Genomic DNA, 20,877 nt, shown 5'->3' on the forward strand with positions numbered 1-20,877 from the left:
CACTCTGGTGTATCTTATTAAAAAACTCCCGACTTCACTGACCACTTGATCGCCGCGTCACATAGTGTAAATAGTTCATTGGTCCAATTGTTGAAGGGCAAAATTTTTTTTTAAAACAAATATGCAGCAACAAGGAGAATACTAGAAAGAAAAAACAACATACATTGATATTTTCGACCATCCTGAAGTACCGGCATTCAGCGACACCATGTCGGATGACAATTTGCCCGATTTATACTCTCATTTTAAAAACGAAAAAGACAGTGAAATTTACGAAAAAGAACGTAAACAATTTGGCGATTCACCAAAACAATCTAAGCGTAAAAATTTGATTTTAAAAAGTAACACACCGACTGACTGCAGCAGGTCATCTAAATTATCTAACGCAATAACCACTGAAGAAGATTTAAAAGAGGTTAGTCGAAATTTAAATATATTTTCCAATTCGAACAAAACTGATCAACCTCCAAGTCCAGTGCAAGCGTCTGTCGTGATGGAATGCGGAAATCCGCAAAATAAAGCTAAATTTCGAATGGATAAAAAAATTTGGAGTAATCTTTTTAAATGCATTATTGGGAGGCGAATAAAAAATCCGAACTGGGTCGATGTCATTAGAAGTGCTATTAAAAAAAGTGACCCATACTGTTCGTATGCATTTAGATGGCATACTGTAAATTCGGGAGACTTTTCTGAACGCGTTTTCGCTTGCAGTGGACATTGTGGCTTCTCGGGCTGCAGTCGTAAAATATCTGTAATATCCTATAGAGAGGACCCTCGCATGTTTCATGTTAGGTATACGGGAAATAGGTATCACGTTGGTATTAAATCAATCCAACTTTAGGGTAAACGGCGGGAGGAATTGAAAGAAAAATTGGTTCATTCTCTTCCTCGCAATATGTATTTAAAAAAAATTGGTGCCCACTCCTCCGATGTTTTTCATTCTGGTAATAGGGACGATGCTCCGTCACAGGCGGTGTTAAAAAAGGCGCGATATGAGGCTAGATTGGTAAATGTCCCAGATTTCGATAATCAATGGAATTCGCTTGACTGTTTGAGAAAATTTCAGGCCAGAAAATGCAACAATAAATTAATTCGTGGAACCTTGCAGCAAATTTCACAAGTTCCTCCAGGTATTATGTTGTGGTCGGAACAGTCTGTAAGAATATTCATCCAAAATGCTCAAAATGACATAATTTATATTGACGCTACTGGTGGGGTACTGCCTTCTGGTGCCCAAAGCCCATATTACATTTACGAAATAGTTACTCGCCATCCCCAAAAGGGCAAATCCCCATTTGCTGTTGCAACGTTTGTTACGAATCGGCACAACATTGCAAATATTTCGAACTTTTTGTCACAATTCCGTTCTGATGTTTCCAAATTGACCAAACGATTTCCCGCAAAAGTTTTTATATGTGATGGTAGACTGGACTGAGACTAATCCTTTTACCGAATTACTATATCTGTTTTTTTTTACTATATCCAAATATTTTTCAGATCCATCGGCTTCATGGACACACAAATGATCAGTCTATTTTACCTTTTGCAATATATGCCAAAGTTAAGGGTTTTCTCTCTCGATCGTCGCCAGTTTTGAGATGAAAACCATCACGATAGTTGGCACCTTGACGTGGTGTGGTGGCTTACTACTAAGACCAACTAATTATCCAATGCAATAAGTGTGTCTACTACCCAAAGTGTAAATGGGGGACCCTGATTATAAGACATTTTTTTTAAGGGCGAACTATGTCATTTTGCCATTTCTATCGTAAATTGACTAGCGGGCCATGTTTAAGCGATTATAAAAATATTTTCCCCCCCCATACAAATTTTTCAAACTAGCTGTATTAACACTTTATTATATGTACTACTGCTGGTCTTGTGTAAATGAGGGGCTCGTAATTGTAAGATACTCATTTTTTGAGACAAATTAGTTTTTTTTACCATTTCTATCATTAATTGACTAGCGGGCCATGTTTAACCGATTATAAAAATATCTTCCCCCCATACAAACTTCTTCAAACTCGCTGTATAAACACATTGTTATATGTACTACTGCTGGTCCTGTGTAAATGTGGGGCCCATAACTGAAAGACACTCATTCTTTAGGGCTAAATAGGTCTTTTTGCCATTTCTATCAAAAATTGATTTTCGGGCCATGTTTGGGCCATTATAAAAATATTTTCCCCCTATACAAACTTTTTCAAACTCGCTGTGTTAACACTTTATTATATGTACTACTACTGGTCTTGTGTAAATGAGGGGCCCGTAATTGCAAGACACTCATTTTTTGGCGAAAACTAGGTCTTTTTGCCATTTTTTATCAAAAATTGACTACCGGAACATGTTTGGGCGATTATAAAAATATCTTCCCCCCATACAAACTTTTTCAAACTTGCTGTATTAACACTTTATTATATGTACTACTACTGGTGTTTTGTAAATGTGGGGCCCATAACTGCAAGACACTCATTTTTTGGGGCAAAAGAGGTCTTTTTGCCATTTTTCTCATAAATTGACTATCGGGCCATGTTTATGCGATAATAAAAATATCTTCCCCCCATACAAACTTTTTCAAACTTGCTGTATTAACACTTTATTATATGTACTACTACTGGTGTTTTGTAAATGTGGGGCCCATAACTGCAAGACACTCATTTTTTGGGGCAAAAGAGGTCTTTTTGCCATTTTTCTCATAAATTGACTATCGGGCCATGTTTATGCGATAATAAAAATTTCTTCCCCCCATACAAACTTTTTCAAACTCGCTGTATTAACACTTTATTATATGTACTACTACTGGTGTTTTGTAAATGTGGGGCCCATAACTGCAAGACACTCATTTTTTGGGGCAAAAGAGGTATTTTTGCCATTTTTCTCATAAATTGACTATCGGGCCATGTTTATGCGATAATAAAAATATCTTCCCCCCATACAAACTTTTTCAAACTCGCTGTATTAACACTTTATTATATATATGTACTACTACTGGTGTTTTGTAAATGTGGGGCCCATAACTGCAAGACACTCATTTTTGGGGGCAAAAGAGGTCTTTTTGCCATTTTCCTCATAAATTGACTAGCGGGCCATGTTTAAGCGATTATAAAAATATTTCCCCCCCCCCCCATACAAATTTTTCAAACTAGCTGTATTAACACTTTATTATATGTACTACTGCTGGTCTTGTGTAAATGAGGGGCTCGTAATTGTAAGATACTCATTTTTTGAGACAAATTAGTTTTTTTTACCATTTCTATCATTAATTGACTAGCGGGCCATGTTTAACCGATTATAAAAATATCTTCCCCCCATTCAAACTTTTTCAAACTTGCTGTATTAACACTTTATTATATGTACTACTACTGGTGTTTTGTAAATGTGGGGCCAATAACTGCAAGACACTCATTTTTTGGGGCAAAAGAGGTCTTTTTGCCATTTTTCTCATAAATTGACTATCGGGCCATGTTTAAGCGATAATAAAAATATCTTCCCCCCATACAAACTTTTTCAAACTCGCAGTATTAACACTTTATTATATGTACTACTACTGGTCTTTTGTAAATGTGGGGACCGTAATTACAAGACACTCTTTTTTTGGAGCAAAGAGGTCTTTTTGCCATTTCTATCATAAATTGACAAGCGGGTCATGTTTAAACGAGAATAGAAATATCTTCCCCCCATACAAACTTTTTGAAACTCGTTGTATAAACACTTTATTAAATGTACTACTGTTGTTTATGTATAAATGGAGAGTTATGATTGTAAGACACATCTTTTTGGAGGCAAAGTAGGTCTTTTTACCAATTTTATTAAAAATTGACGACTGGGACAGGTTTAAACGATAGTAAGTATCTCTTCCACCTATCCAATATTTGTCAAACTCGTTGTGTTTACTTCCCATTATAAACACTTATACTTGTCTTTCTTATACTAAGCGGATATATTTGTGAGACACTTATATTTTGGGGAGAACTGTGATTTTTTGGCAATTATTCACAGTTTTTATGATTAATCTGGCAACGCATAAAGCATCAGCTGATTTTGCATCGATGCCTTTTTCGTAAACTCTCGCATCGCTCAATTGAAATCTGAGTTCTGGCAACAGTGATCGGGGCGTTCAAAAACGAGAGAGATGTCTGCTGAGAGATGTCTGCTAGGGTAACTTTGGTAGCGGTAACTCCAAGGAAGGCTAGACCTAGAATAATATGTCACAAACAACGATATTTTCTGGCTTGCATGAAATGTTTATGATTAATTTAATGACTCTTCTTGACTATTCAGCAGACTTATACTACTATATAGGCCACAGCATATTTGGAAATATAAATGAATGGCTGTTTCTGTAATGCACGATTGTGTGAAAGAGAAGAAATTATTCAATTTCACTAATGTCGGTTGGTCTAAATCTAAATTCATAGAGTCGACAAGAACCTGGGAAGCAATGATAAGTTATGCCGGAGTGGAAAGAAAGGTAGCATTGGAAACGATTGAGAGGTGAGAAATCAAGTTGTAGACAAACAGTCCATACTATAGTCCATACTCATACTGTCATAGGACATTTCAGACTGTGATATATCAAAATTTAGTGTAGATATAGTCTAGTAATGGTATGCAAACACTGCTGGACTGTAGTACATGCAATGAGCATATATACGCTCATTTAGTACATCAGATAAAATGCATTATGTATTCAAGGTATTAGTTAGTGTTTAGGGGTATTTTTAAACTCATGCTGCTCCAATTATTATTTTCTTCCTCATTTTAGATACTGCTGTACTACAAAAGAAAACGGCAATGTTCCACCAATCCGACCTAACGCAGGCTCTGATCCCTGCTGCTATCAGTGCTATAAAATGGATTAAACAAGAAGTCTTGAAGCTTAAAGGTATATGAGAATCATAATAGTTGCAAACAGCTTAGATGGGCTATTCATATTGAAATACTTTAGCACTTTTCTGCAATTGGAACTGCCCATCAAATTCATGTTGGAGACTTCATTGATATTTTCAATTCATTTTTTTCCCTCGACTATGAAGATCTTTTGAGGTTAACGAGGCATTAATAAATAAAGCTGAGGAATTTGAAGAGGATATGAAGAATGTAAATGATACCAGGGCACGTCTATTGAACACTGGCAAACATAAGGATTATACTCTTCACCCAACAATGATTCACTGAAGAAGCATGTGGGCCTCAAATAATCTTGAGTTGGCAAACTGCAAGTGTAAGAAAAATAGTCAAAATAATTCATGAAAGTGTGCCAAAATCAACTTAAATTGCACAGATTTTTGTTTTTGTATTGACTGCAAAAATCACAGTACACTTATAGAGGAAAAGTCGATTTTTGAGATAGTGGATTTCGAAAACAATTCAGAAGAAAGTGAATTAGATATTACATTTGATTTAATAAGTATCATTTATTTGTTGTTTTTTCGGACATTTGTTAGTGTCGTAGTCCTGTTTCTAGAAATATTATTGCCTTTGTTCAAATACATAACCACATAAACTAAAAAAAGATTAATTGTAAATTGTAATATTTCTGTTCACTATTTTATGTACATATTGTACATTCATTTAATTTTCTTGACTTTTGCTGTAAATTTCTAAGTGAGAAATAACTGATTTATTTGTGTTTTCGTGCTCGACTTCATTGCTTAAAAATAAATACGTTTGATAGCCTCTATAAAATGGATGTAGCTTTTTATGCTGTTCTTGTTGTAAACTGCTTGTGGTTATTACATAAAATTTATTCGCAAATGTGAATCAGCGTTGTTGGTGTCGCTGCTTTCGAGCTCACTCCCAACTCCTGTCACACAATTAAAGTATTTTTTGTTGTTGGTTACATGTTTGCCATATTTTTCGTAATCTACCTAATAAATTATGATTGACTGAGGAAGTCCGATTTTGGTCAGGCAAAACATTACAGGAATACATTTGTGTTAGTGTGCTGTAGGGCTCTCGAATTGCATAGTTCTTATGTATGTGTTGTGAACTTATGGTTATTGAATTTCTGGGAACCTCTTATATTCAATTTCGCACCAGGATTGTGGAACAAGCTGTAATGCGTTCATTATGTTCGTTTACACACAAAACTGAAGAATTTATTTAGTTACGGTACCAGATGTGCGCTACGAAACTCATTTTCTGGGCGTTTTCATGGCTTCGTCTCACGGCCCATATCCGTGGTAAGGATCTACAAGTGTTTAATAACTTACTTATACATTTTTCAACAACGTCTTAGCATAACTTAACTAATAATAACTAAACAGGGCTATGGAAAGCCTGCCCAACTCAGCGAAAGGTCGAGCAGTAATAACTAATATTCATCCGCTCGCTAACAGCTGGTTTAATTCAATTGTTACGTCATGCAGAAGTCATTGTTCCATGCCGAAAATGTAGAGAATATAGGACAGATCGTAGCACATATTTCTTGTAGTAAAAGCGTCTTTTCCGTAAAACGTGCAACTTTTGGAAGTGGGAACAAGGCAATATTTGTTACTATATTTTTAAGGAACATTTTAAAATCATTTTCAGGTAGTCACCTGATGTGCGCTACGAAACTCACTTTCTAGGCGTTTTTCAGGGCCTCGGCTCGCGGCCTATATCAAGATTAACAGTTAATTAAGATGTTTGAATAATTTAACAAAAACTCTTTGGAGGAAGGGTTGACTAAGTTACGGAATATTTTTGGATTCGGTTAAACATGTAGTCCATTATTAAACCACTGTTTTTTTTGTAGATTTTCACTTAGTGGACACTTAGCAAGTACGACAGTTAATTTATAAAAAAAATTATAATTTAATAACAAATCAGTAGAAGTCAGCTCGGGTATTCAAACATGTGATGATTGAAGTGAGAAAAAAATTTGAAGTCACGTTTAGGCTATAACATTAAACAACAATGGAAAAGGTACATTGGAATCAGTCAAGCTTCAAATGCTAATGGCATTAATGAAAAGAATTTGCGAAATGAAGACTGAAGTTTCCATCTGAGACATTGGAAGACGCTAAAACCTTATAGACTTGATAGTGGGAAAGCCTTTTCACAATGCAGTAATAATGGGACATTTTTTTTTTTTTTTCATTTAAAAAGTGAAATAAAAAGCACTTCGCAAAATAGCATTTCGTGCTGAACAATGGAAAATCTGTCACTAAAATGTTGTGAAAAAAAAAACACTTCACACTATTCAATGAATATATTATATTTATAATATCATTATACAAGCTTTAAGTTGAACTATATGTTTAATTAAATATATATCTATCTTTGCTAATAAATGCTGAAAACCATTTATTTCAATCTGCTGAGTGATTAGGGCCAGAAATTTCCTGTAGGGACCATCACCAGGGCTGAATTTACCAATAGGCTAGGCAGGCTGAAACCTAGAGCCTCGAAATTCGGTTTCGAAGTTTGTATTTCTTTTGAAAACTTGACATATTTAAACCCTACGAAACGTATATATATCTATCAAGCTTTTCAGAGTGGAAAATTCTGTACACAACTGGTTTCAACCACAGCATCATAATAAGGGAAATTATTATTATGCGCATTCTGCTGGAAGTTTCTATGTTAAAGTGTGGCTGTAGCGGTTGTTTGATCAAAGAAATTGAAAGCAAAACTGCCTCAAGTAAATTATCATTCTTTCAATTAAAAATTCACACCCATGAATGAGGAGAATGAAAAATTTAATGCACTCATATTTTTAAATTTTAAGCAATGACATGTAGTGTTGTTTAGAGAGAAAGTCTGAGATCAAAAATATGAAGAGGCCTCTCATGGTCTAAATCAGGGGTAACCAAACTTTTTTGACCGCGGGCCGGGTATGACTCAAACTGTGTTGAAACGGGCCGGGTGAATATTTTTGTCAATGCAATACAATAAATTCACAAAAGTTGGGAAATCAATTCAACAATATATCTTCTACATTTCCGAAGACTTGATTTAAATTTTATTTATATCGCAGAATATAGATCAGGAACATCCTAGGAAAACAAATATGAAAGATTTCAATATCTAAACAACTATCTTGAGTTTAGCTGTTATCAAAACGTTTCTGTCGTGAATTTGGAATTTTCAAAATCCGCTTTTTCGCGCCAAAAAATGTACGCATCACGTCTGCTAAGTACCATTATGCAGTGTTAGAAAACCGCTCATAAAAACGACTACGGACTGCTTGCTGTAGCTTAGAATTCCATGAAATTTTGACATAATTTAGATAAAATAAACAACTATTATCTGGTATTTGATTTTTTTCATTAGCGCATAAATTTCCCAACATTCGACGCTTTTAAAAATTACGCTCCAGTTATACGTAGTGCAAATTAATGATATTGTCTATGGACACCAATAAAATTTATATGTACGTGTGTATTTCTTTCCTAATTTGATACTTACCAATTTTTATGAAGTTTGCACAATCAGAACATCGTTAAATATTACCCACAATGAACCACTGTCAAACTATCATGCACAACTCCAGCGTTTATTTGTGACGATGTTTCGGCGGTGTCAATGACTGTTGCCAGAATAAAATCCTGAAATAGTCTCAATATTCCATAGATGTGACGCACGTCGAAATATTAGTGATTGATATGTGTTCTTTTTTCATATTTAATACAATTCTTATCAAAAAGTAATACAATCCTTATGGAAAAAATTGGCCTGTCGGGGTGGTACTAAATTTCCGATATCTCCGTTATTTCTTGACCGTTTTTTATAAACTTGGTATTGTTTTCTATTTTCACTCAGATCTATCCACTAACGCAGTTTTTATTTATATCGGAGTTAGTGTGACTTGTGAAATTGGAGCAGTACGCGAGGGATTTCAGTACTGTTAGCGCAAAATGCACATTCGACGTTTATTTTAGCACAAGAAACGTAAAGAGTTCCGTCGAAAGCACGCGCTACGAGTGTACAAGTGCATTTTTCTCAGAAAACGTTGCGTACCGGTAGAGAATTTTAGCCTATTATGTCACAGCTATTCCTAGACTAATTTTTCCTTACTACTATTAAAACTAAAACTGCTAAGGACGCAAATGATGATTGACTTATTTGATTCATACTTAAATTTCCGAAACACAACCAAAAACTAACGAATAGCATTTAAAGTTGCAAAAACGAAATATTGTTTACAACCACGACTGAAAATCTATCAGGGTGAAAAAAGTGTCTGAGCGAAAGCGACGGATGAAGTGACGCCGCAGGGCCGGATCCGGCCCGCGGGCCGTAGTTTGGTGACCCCTGGTCTAAATCCAGCCCTGGTCATCACCAATTTTGGGATAGGTACATGGTGTCAACAAGACACAACATATGAACTCAGTTAGGCCATTGAATTTTGAAAACTGTACCAGAAATGTACATAGTTGCATGGAATTCATGAAATATATAACATCCAATAAAAACCAAAATAGGTCTTTCGTTTAACGCCAGTTGTGGTCCCGGTACCGGTATTCCAGTATTCTGTTATCACAAGCAGTTTCCACAGAGCACGGCGCGTTGGCAGAATCTCATGGTCTAGTGAGAATGACATCATCGGAAACGCCGCGATCATTAAAATTTTAATGAACGATTATCAAATATCTTGACCATGTTTATCATGATAAAAATATCAAAAATAAGGTAAAAAATATTCTATCCTCAAAACTACACACGTATACGATGAAACATATCTAGAAAATCCCAAAAAAGGCAAATTTCTGCTCTAGTGATCACATTTCCCATAAGATCTAATGTTAAAAAATTTTTTTTTACATCACTTTTATTTTTGCGCGTAGGATGGGTTTTAAATGACTAAGGTCTAATATGTCGTATAATTAGCGAGTTATTAATCAGAATTAATTAGTGATGGGACACAAAGTGTCACTAGGGAGTAAGAGCGCTGTTTTGGGGATCCCCTAAATTTCGATCGATAAGTCTTCGGTCTCTGACCGATATTCTCGTTATGATGTCATAAAGAATAAATTCACAAGCAGGTGAAGATAGATAAAAAATAAAAAAAAATTAAACAGAGAGATAGCGATAGTAGGATTACTCGTTTGATAAATGACCGTATAATCAGAATTTTCACGCTCGCAAAATATCTGCAGCAAGACCTTATCTTATGATAATTTACCTCGAAAAACTTTTGTGTTGGCTTGCTTCAAGAGAGTTTGTATGAACAATATCACAAAAAGTATCTATTTGAAGAGAGGGTCATTAGGTGAGCTAGCAAATAGTTCAAGTTGATAATTCGTACGAGTCTAAGCAAAGAAATTTGATGAATATTTATTATAATGGGATGTATTAACAACGTTCTAGTACTTTATAACAAATGCAAAATATCAATATCAATTATAAATTGAGACAGCGTAAATTGACACAAGAAGGTATTAAAGAATATAATTTAAATAATTTAAATATTTAAATAACAAGATGAGTTTGATGACCTTCTGTGTACTGTGTGCTAACCTTACGACGAATATTAAAAAAAGCTTTTTTTAAGCTTATGGCCCATAATTCATGAATAATCTACATCAATTGACCGGAGTTAACTGATCAGTGTTTGAAAATATCCTAATTTTTAGTTCTTGAGTCTGTAAGACTTGCCAAAACACGAAGAGCGTACAAAGTTCTTGTAGTAAATCGAGAAGTGACTTGAATAACAATTATTGAAACTCAGCATAACTTCGAAATGACATGATTTGTGTTACAAAATTCTCAAATTATAGGCCCTTTACTTGATCCTATGACTATCGAAGACATTGTGAAAATCAGAACCGAAGTTCCGTAATGTGTACTTAAAATGATTGAACGGAAATATATAAAGGAAAAATGATATATAAATGATTAAGTTTATTGTTTCAGGAGATAACCCTCTCGATTCCTATTCAAGTATCATCGTGTTGACTGTTTATCAAGAAATTATACCGATTCTAATTTTAATGCTATTGGGACAGAAACTCATGGTACAAAATTCTGGGAATAAATCGTTTTGATTTGGGACATGACTTATTTCGTGGACGTGTTTTCAAAGGTCTACAACCACTGATTTGCGATTGAGTTGATCAGCCATTACATTAGGCAACAACAGTCAACAAAAAAAATACGTTTGACTAATAGTGGGATGTTGTTCCAGGTGCAATAGTCTATCACTAAAACCTTGCAAGGTTCCTTGGAATGATTTTGATTTTAATCTAGAAACGCAATCCAATATGAAACTTTATCATACATTTACTGTGAGTTGGCGAGAATAACTTCGTATTGGGTAGTGGAATGTCCCAGCTCAATAGGATTTCTATGAATGGTTATAGCAGTTAGCCATTGTCAAATTTTTTTTTGGTAATGTATCGAACTTTTATATATTATAATGCTATATTGAATTTTTATCTTAATACAATTGTTCTACGATGTTCATATTATACTTATATTGGGTTAGTCGTGATCTGAAATAATAAATAATATGTTTTCTTATCATTTTTGGAAAAAAAAATCTTATTAAAAATCTGTTCATTTTTTTTTCTATTTTATTATAAGCTTGGCACATTATTTGCTTTCTACAAACTCGAAGTACGTTGAGAAACGGATAGGTTTTGGGAGAGAAATATATTTTCAAGTTTGCGATAGAAGCCTCGACTACTGTTTTTGTTAAATTGTAATGTAGGCTGGCCTCGTAGCCTTTGGTTCGAACGAAAACAACTTCCCAGGATTAAATTACCTCTGCACAGTAACGCGATTGAGTGGATACTACCATATAACCGTAAGGTGTTTGGAATGAATCAAAATAATTCAAATATGCACTAGTTTAAACGAATTAATAACTTCGTACATAAGTTCGTCGCTAAGTCGTAACATAATATAAATATATGATAAAGGAAATCAATGGTGACAATTTGCAATACAATACGAATAAAAATTCCTGATTTCAAAATAGTCTGAAATAAAACATAAATAAGATATTGCACTTAAAAGATATATATGCTAACCTGCAGATATGAGTTTGTATTCAAGTATTGAGCGATTCTAAAACAAACGAAACATTACTATCGTTGTGTGAAATCAATAAATTTCTCCCCTATCAGCGTACAGGAAGTTACGGCCTAAATAAAAAAGCTAAACTCACATCTTTTATTGTAAGTTTGTTCACTGTAGTGTATATCTTCTTGGACTTCTTCTCCTCCTTGTAGGAATCCAGGTTCTTGGACTTCACACTTGTGAGGTAATGCGTAGACGAGCGGTCGCTAGTTTGGATATCGCTGTTCATCTTGAATGAAAATAAAATTTATTCGTTCCGACTTGTTCATTATGTCGTCATACAGAACCGATAGTGTAGCGAATTCAGGTGGTTGAAAACGATAATAAATGAGAGGGAAGTTTAGTCGATTTTACTAACCATTCAAATATATTTTTTCAAAGTCCAATATTCACAGCTTACTACCCTACATTGGGGCTGTCGCTGGAGGTGTATTGTAGCTAGATCTAGATATTTTGTTCACAATCTAGTAAAATTTGGAATCTAAAATCTAGATCTCACATGGCAAATTACGACCCGCGCGCCATAGCAACATACGACATACATTCTGTCAGCTGTCATACAACACCACTAACCAAAGAAGCATTATTGGCAGGACAAAAAGTGAGTTACGAAGCATTCATCTTGTAAAGTCAAAAATTGGGGAAATATGTGAATAGATTATATAGTCAGGCTAAAACGGAGCCAAGCCTTATACTTAAAAAATGGTACAGCTTTCTTCGACTTCATATACGTATCCGAGAATCAAGCTAAACGGTGGCACTTTCGTGTGTATCGCTAGGTATTTTGAATGGAATAAAACACAGATTATATGTTTTATTTCACTCCAATGCCAATATATTAGCAGTTGCAGTTGGATATATAAAATAAAAAAAAACTAAACAGAGAGAAAGGGATTATAATTGTACTCGCAGATAGTATATTCTACCCTTACCAAAATGTCAGTACTTCTACGGAAAAATCGGAGTCTGCATTTGCATTTGGCGGATTGTCTTCGTGATCGAAGCCTGTGGAAACTAACCGTGGACTGGAGAAGCACGATAGCAGTGCAGATCATATGCTGTTGGCTACCTCAAGATAAAACTATGGAGACTATAGGAAGTGGAAGTTAAGGGCGTATAAAACATGCTGAACAATTTTCCGTTGTCTCCCTAAACAGAGAATATTCAAAAATGCTTCTAAAATTCCACCGATTATTTTGTACGCATACAATGGCGTATAGGTCAGGGGCCATGATGAGATCGAAGAGTCCGATAATGCTGAAAAATCGCGCAAGGAAAGAGTCTGAGCTATGGCTGAAGAAGTTCAGGAACAGATTGGAATTTGCGTCCAGTGTCAGGTTGCAATCGATCACGATCGACAAATCCTAGTCAATGCTGGGCGATTTGTCTTCGGACGGTGGATCATGATGGGAAGTCCCTGGAACATTTCAACGAGCTCGTGCGCCTCAAGGAGAGTGGGGATGCATCTACAATTGCAGCTATTGCATCCATTGTCGAAACCACGGCGATTGCCATAGGCGCTGACTGAGCATCCGTGATGAGCGGAATTTATCGCGCACCTGCGGTGCAAATACAGCAGCGTTTCTCAAACTGTATGCCGGGGCACACTAGTGGGGCGCAAGATATTATCAGTTCTGCCGCGGATCTTTTTCAAATTTTAGAAAAAGAGCTATTGGTTATACACCAAGGCATGCATACAACGGGCAATCCTGTAAAACTTGAGTATTAGACTGGTAATATTACTGCATTTGCATATGATTGAATAAGGGCGATTGCCACGTCGTAATTGCACTGTTATGTCATAATGTATTTGTAAACAAGCTGTCCAACTTCCACCATGTTGACGTGCGCAATAATTTAGGCTAACAGAAAAACAAGTTTGGACGAGTTTTGGCTATCTGCTTATAACTCAATCATAACTCTATACAATCATATATCTCTATAACTCAATTCCATCATCGGTAGGAAACCCATCAAAAATTATCTTGTCATTTGCACCTCCATGGCTCTGTGCACAGTGACATGGGCACTCTGCTGTGACTTTAATTAAAAGCAAAAATATACAGCGGCAGAACCTCGTTTCAATTGTTTCTCAAAACAGGCAGGAATTAACGGTCTTGCAAATAGAAAGGTGCCAAGACCAAGGAACACCTGAATGCCCCTCACGAAACACCAGTGTTCCGCGGAACATCGCTTGACAATGACTGAGGTATGTCATCGATGAAGACCTTTGACGTATTACGCAGCCAATGTGGGCGTATCTGACGGAACTGACTAACGCCACTCGTTCAATAATACTGTTATCCCTGCATAGTGACGCATTTTTAATGGAATTGAATTTAAAAAAATACCTTTGACTAATAATACTGGGATGTTGTTCGAGGTGCAATAGTCTATCACTGAGACCTTGCAAGGTTGCCTGGAATGATATTGATTTTAATGTAGAAACGCAATCCAATACGAAAGTTTACCATACATTTACTGTGAGTTGGCGAGAATAACTTCGTATTGGGTAGTGGAATGGCCCAGCTCAAATAGGATTTCTATGAATTGTCAAATGTTTTTTTAGAAATCTTTTAAACTTTATATAATAAAATGATATATTGAATTCTTATCTTAATAAAGTTGTTATACGATGTTCATAATATACTTATATTGGGTTAGCGGTGATCTGAAATATTATTTATTGAGTTTTCTTATCATTTTTGGCAAATATTTTTTTTTATCAAATCTATTCATTATTTTCTATTTTGTTATAGGCTTGGCACATTATTTGCTGTCTACAAACTCGAAGTACGTTCAGGAACGGATAGGTTTTGGGAGAAAAATATACTTTCAAGTTTGCGATAGAAGCCTCGACATTCACGCAGCCAATGTGGGCGTATCTGGCGGAACAAAGTGGTATTTTGATAGTTTAGCAATCAATCTCGATAATTGCAAAATTGAAAGCGCGCGGATCAGACTATTTGGTTCAGTCTGGCTTAGTATTTGGTGTAAGTCAGTGTTTTGGTGTTCAGTATTGGTTGTAGTATTCTTGAGTGAGAGGAAAGTATACAATATGTATGTATAAAAGTTATAACTTATTCTAAATTGCGAATAAAACACAATTCTCGACTGCGGGTTGTGACTGTATAATAAGCAAATTAGCATAGTAGGCTAACACTGCAGATTTGCTACTTTAGTCATACAAGCTGAATTAAAGTTACTTTGGAGTATACTTCGCATGGCTGTATTGCGTGAAGATTCAGAACATACGGTATGTATATACTTATATTATGTATGATTTCAACCTGTATATACTTTCATGACAATATGTTAAGTGCTGATTATGTTTATTGTTTTAGCAGATAACCTTCCCAATGAACCAGTTCTAAGGCGAATTCTATGTCACATCAAGCTGAGGCACAGACAAGAAGCCGGGTCTTTTTGTTTGTGATTAACAATAATAAATCGTTTAGTTTATTATTCCTTGCATATTAGGCGGGTTTTCAAAAGTCTCCGATAAACCGATGAAACGGATGAAAAGCTTTCTTTATCAGCTTCCCGAAAGGTTCAAAGAAGACTAATTAGAAAGCTTAACTCACATATTTTATTATCCTTTTCCTCTCTGTTTATCTTGTTGATCTTCTCTATCATAAGAGTTTTATATCTTGTTCAGACTCCACATTCGTCGAAATAGGGTGGATAGAGCTGTCCTTTCAGTGTATCGCTTGTTTTCTAGATTCTGGAATAAAAAGAACACATGTTATATTATGTTTTGTCTCACTCAATATGATGTCATAAAGCATATATTCACAAGAAGATGAAGAATTAAAAATAATCTAAGCAGAGAGATATCGATGGTACGATTACTCGCGCTATATATGTGCCTGTAGAATCGGAAATTTTCACGCTCGCAAAATATCTGCAGCAAGACCAAATAGCTAGTGATAATTTACCACGAAAATCTCAATGTTCGCCAGCTTGTGGCAAGTTGGTATAAGGAATATAACAAAAAGTATCTATTTGAAGAAGGGGCCATTAGGTGATCTAACAAGTTGTTCAAGTCGATCATCCTTAGCACAGAAGTCTAATTGAAGACATTTGCTGAATATTTGAGATAATAGAATGCATTGGACATTCTAATACTTTATTGGGAATGCGAAACTCAACAGTTCAATATCAATTAAAAATTGAAACAACGTAAATTGACACAAAAAGATAATTCAAGAATTTAATCTAATCTCTGTGAGGCATAGAAACTGATGCAATTAAAAAGCAAATCATATTTATTTACCAAGATAAGTTTAACCGTCTGTGTACTGTGTGATAACCTTAAAACAAATATTTAAAAAAAATTTTATAAGCCTATGGCCCATAATTCATGAATAATCTACATCAATTGGCGGGAGTCAACTGATCAGTGTTTGAAAATATCCTAATTTTTAGTTCTTGAGTCTGTATAACTTACCAAAAAACGAAGATCGTTCTTGTAGTAAATCGAGAAGTGACTCGAATAACAATTATTGAAACTCATCATAACTTCGAAATGACATGATTTGTGTTACAAACTTATTAAATTATAGGTTGCCCTATACTTGATCCTATGACTGTTGAAGACAGTGGGAAAAAACAGAACCGCAGTTTCGTAATGTGTACTTAAAAATGATTGAATGGAAATATGTAAATGAAAAATGATATATAAATGATTAAGTTTATTGTTTCAGGAGATAACTCTCCCGATTCCTATTCAAGTATCATCTTGTTGACTGTTTATCAACAAATTACACCGATTCTAATTTTAATGCCATTGGGACAGAATCTCAAGGTACGAGATTATGGGAATAAATCATTTAGGTTTGGCACATAATTTATTTCTTGGGCTTGTTTTCTAAGGTCTACAACCACTGATTTGGGTTTGAGTTGATCAGCCATTACATTAGGCAGCAACAGTCACTGACTGACTCTGATGATTTGACTGCTCTCTTCGACATGGATTCTCTGAATCTGACTAACGCCACTCGTTCAATAATACTGTTATCCCTGCTTAGTGACGCATTTTTAATGGAATTGAATTTTAAAAAATACCTTTGACTAATATTACTGGGATGTTGTTCGAGGTGCAATAGTCTATCTCTGAGACCTTGCAAGGTTGCCTGGAATGATATTGATTTTAATGTAGAAACGCAATCCAATACGAAAGTTTACCATACATTTACTGTGAGTTGGCGAGAATAACTTCGTATTGGGTAGTGGAATGGCCCAGCTCAAATAGGATTTCTATGAAATGTCAAATGTTTTTTTAGAAATCTTTTGAACTTTTATATAATAAAAAGCTATATTGAATTCTTATCTTAATAAAGTTGTTCTACGATGTTCATAATATACTTATATTGGGTTAGCGGTGATCTGAAATATTATTTATTGAGTTTTCTTATCATTTTTGGCAAACATTTTTTTTTATCAAATCTGTTCATTATTTTCTATTTTGTTATAGGCTTGGCACATTATTTGCTGTCTACAAACTCGAAGTACGTTGAGGAACGGATAGGTTTTCGGAGAGAAATATATTTTCAAGTTTGCGATAGAAGCCTCGACTACTGTTTTTGTTAGAGTTTAATGTAGGCTGGCCTCGTAGCCTTTGGTTCGAACAAAAACAACTTCCCAGGATTAAATTATTTTCGCACAGTAACGCCATTGAGTATATACTACTATATAACCGTAATGTGTTTGGAATAAATCAAAATAATTCAAATATGCACTAGTTTAAACTAGGCTTGCACGTAATTTACGGATTTACGGAATTACGTAATTATTTGGAGTTACGGAAGGGAAGTTACGAATTACGTAAAGTCGTAATTATTGCATTGAAACGAGCTTTCTTCAAAGCAGTCAATTTCGTCGATTGCGAAAAATGAAAGCTCAACAAATAGAAGAAGTTAGAGTTCCGGTATTCGCATCCGTTTTTCTCCCTCTTCTCTCTCTTGTTACGTAGGTGAAGGAAGGCATGACGCGTTGCTATTTACTAACCTATTATCAACTTATCTGGCATGGCCAATGTAAATTATTAACGTAGTTAAGGGGGAAGAACTGAGTAGGGCCGTTTGACGCCAACACACCTGGTTTTAACTTCTCCCGCAACTTAACCTTAGATAAGGGATAGAATTGCGTTGAGACCGATTGACGCCAACACACCTGGTTTCAACTTCTCTCGCATCTTATCTAGAATGGCCATGGCCAATGTACATAATAACCGTAGATGGGGGGAAGAATTGTGTTACGACCGATGGACGCTAACACGACCGGTTTCAACTTCTTCGGGTGAAATGACTAATGAACGCAGGAGATCAATCTATCAAACATGGTCTATCAAACATTTGCATTCATTTTACTTTTATTTATTATTTACTTGTTCCAGTTTTCCGTTACTTATGGTATATATGTTCCGTTTCTATTTTATAGTCACGCGTTTAAATAGTGGGAATTCCCCACCAAGTGTGGATTAGCAATGCTTAACCATTCTTTATTGTTAATATCAACACTTGATATATGAACATGGAATATCATACTGTTTTTGGCTGTTTTATTTCAGACTTGGGGTATAAGCAGGAAAATATCCATAACCTTTCAACACGACGATCTTGTGAAATTTAACGAAGAGCTTTCGCGACGAATTGGAACCAATTAAGCGAAAAGAGCGATTGATCACTCGCGCCAATACCTCGCCGTGATAATTAATGTCGCGCTTATCAAATAGCAATATGACGACAAAAGAGAGATTGCGTAATGAACCAACGCAACTTCGTCTTCTCGGCATCGGTAAAGCGGTTGTTGAGACGGCAGAGAAACAACAAAACGATGGATTCCTCGCGGACCGCTAAAAAATTTAACTGCTATCAAATATGAGCCAGTGTGTTTATTCTGTGCGAGATCCATTTTCTATTACAAAATCTTGATGTTCTGTTAACGGTTTTATCGTTATATATCAGTCCGGACTTGGCCTTGCTCATGATGTTTTTCACAATTCCTCTCAATATTTCGGCCATATATGATTAACTGTCTTACCAAATGCGGCAACTTAATTTGATTTATCGTCGACTTGAATACCACCGGCACTCGACCAAATTTATGTCAATCTTGGCCGATAGGATCGCCGACTTGAGTTAATAAATGTCGTGAGTGTAAAATAAATGTCACAAAATGCACTGTTTTGCGATATAACTTTGTATTTTCGGAGAAGGCATATCATATAAGTTCGGTATTTCAATTATACGCAAATAAATAATATTTGATCCAAATTTATCGCAAATAATGTTATAAACATTCAGTCCGCGAAATGATTAAATGTAAAATGAAGCATGGTAATCGGAATATCGTCAATAAGTCGACATCAATAATTATTATTATGAAATGCTAACAAGGCAGTAATGTCGGATAATGCAGAAGACGCTGCAAAAACAAGTCTTCGTCGCGAGGAAATCGCAAGTATAATCAAACGAGAGAATACGCTCGTCGTTGGTTAAAAATTAGAAACCCGTAATTTTTATTCAGTACTAAGGTGGTTTTAAAAAACTATCGTTTTCATAAATATCCGTATACCAGTGTCGGTAATGATAAAATAAAATTGATCGCATAAAAATGGGACGGTTAATTTGCGAAGGTGATAAAGGAAAACCAAAGCTAACACAAAAGATAAAAATCAGAATAAAATTAATTTGAATTCACTCCTTGATATTTGTATTCAACATCTGCCGCCGGCGTGTAGTACTGCCAAAAATATGAAAACCCAACTTCAATGTCCCATTCGGAAAAGAAGTGGATTCAATTGGTTGTTATGATAGGTTTAAATGCGTGGAAAAATATCGCAATTACGGGGTCATTACGTAATTGATTTTGCCGTAATTACGGAATTGATTTTTGTCAATTACGTGCAAGCCTAGTTTAAACGAATTAATAACTTCGTACATAAGTTCGTCGCTAAGTCGTAACATAATATAAATATATGATAAAAGAAATCAATGGTGACAATTTGCAATAAAATACGAATGAAAATTCCTGATTTCAAAATAGTCTGAAACAAAACATATCTAAGATATTGCACTTGAAAGATATATATACTAACCTACAGATATGACCTTGTGATCAAGTATTGAGTGATTCTAAAACAAACGAAACTTTACTATCGTTGTGTGGAAGCATTAAATTTCTCCCTCATCAGCGTACAGGAAGTTACGGTCTAAATAAAAAAGCTAAACTCACATCTTTTCTTGTAAGTTTGTTCTCTGCATAGTGTATATTTTGCTGGCCTCCTTCTCCTCCTTGTAGGAATTTAGGTTATTGGACTTCACACATGTGACGTGATGCGGTAAACGAGCGGTTGCTAGTTTGAATATTGCTTGTTATCTTGAATGAAAATAACAAAATTTATTCGTTCTGTTTCGTTCATTATGTCGCCATACAGAACCAATAGTATAGCAAATTCAGTTGATTGAAAACGATGATAAATGAAAGGGAAGATTAGTCGATTTTACTAACCATTCAAATATATTTTTTCAAAGTCAAATTTCATTGTCAAAATTCCATCGCCGAAACCCCGGCGGTTGCCATAGGCGCTGACGGAGCACCGGTAATGAACGGATATTAACGCGGACCCGCAATGCAAATACAGGGAAAGCATCCTCTCGTGTTGCACGCAACTTTGTGATGCCCACGGACTTATTTTAGTTATGGTACATTACATCAAAACGGTCACTGCCGGCCAGTACGTAATCGCTAAGACGCTTCAAACAAATTTTTAGTGGAAACAACGGAGATATCTTTTATATATTGCGCAAAACGAAAGTACCCTGGTGGGCCTCTCATGACTACATATATGCTTTAACGGCAATT

At 35.3% G+C, this 20,877-nt stretch overlaps 1 long non-coding RNA gene across 1 annotated transcript; it reads left to right on the top strand.

The window, feature by feature from the left end:
• The first annotated feature begins 4,189 nt into the window (after nucleotides 1-4,189).
• On the top strand, nucleotides 4,190-5,883 carry LOC144427332 (uncharacterized). The gene is made up of 2 exons (XR_013477891.1): nucleotides 4,190-4,494; nucleotides 4,766-5,883. It is a non-coding gene; the product is annotated as an uncharacterized LOC144427332 (long non-coding RNA).
• Nucleotides 5,884-20,877: the final 14,994 nt, after the last annotated feature.

The sequence above is a fragment of the Styela clava genome, chromosome 9 (assembly GCF_964204865.1).
Source record: "Styela clava chromosome 9, kaStyClav1.hap1.2, whole genome shotgun sequence".
NCBI classification, from domain to species: domain Eukaryota; kingdom Metazoa; phylum Chordata; class Ascidiacea; order Stolidobranchia; family Styelidae; genus Styela; species Styela clava.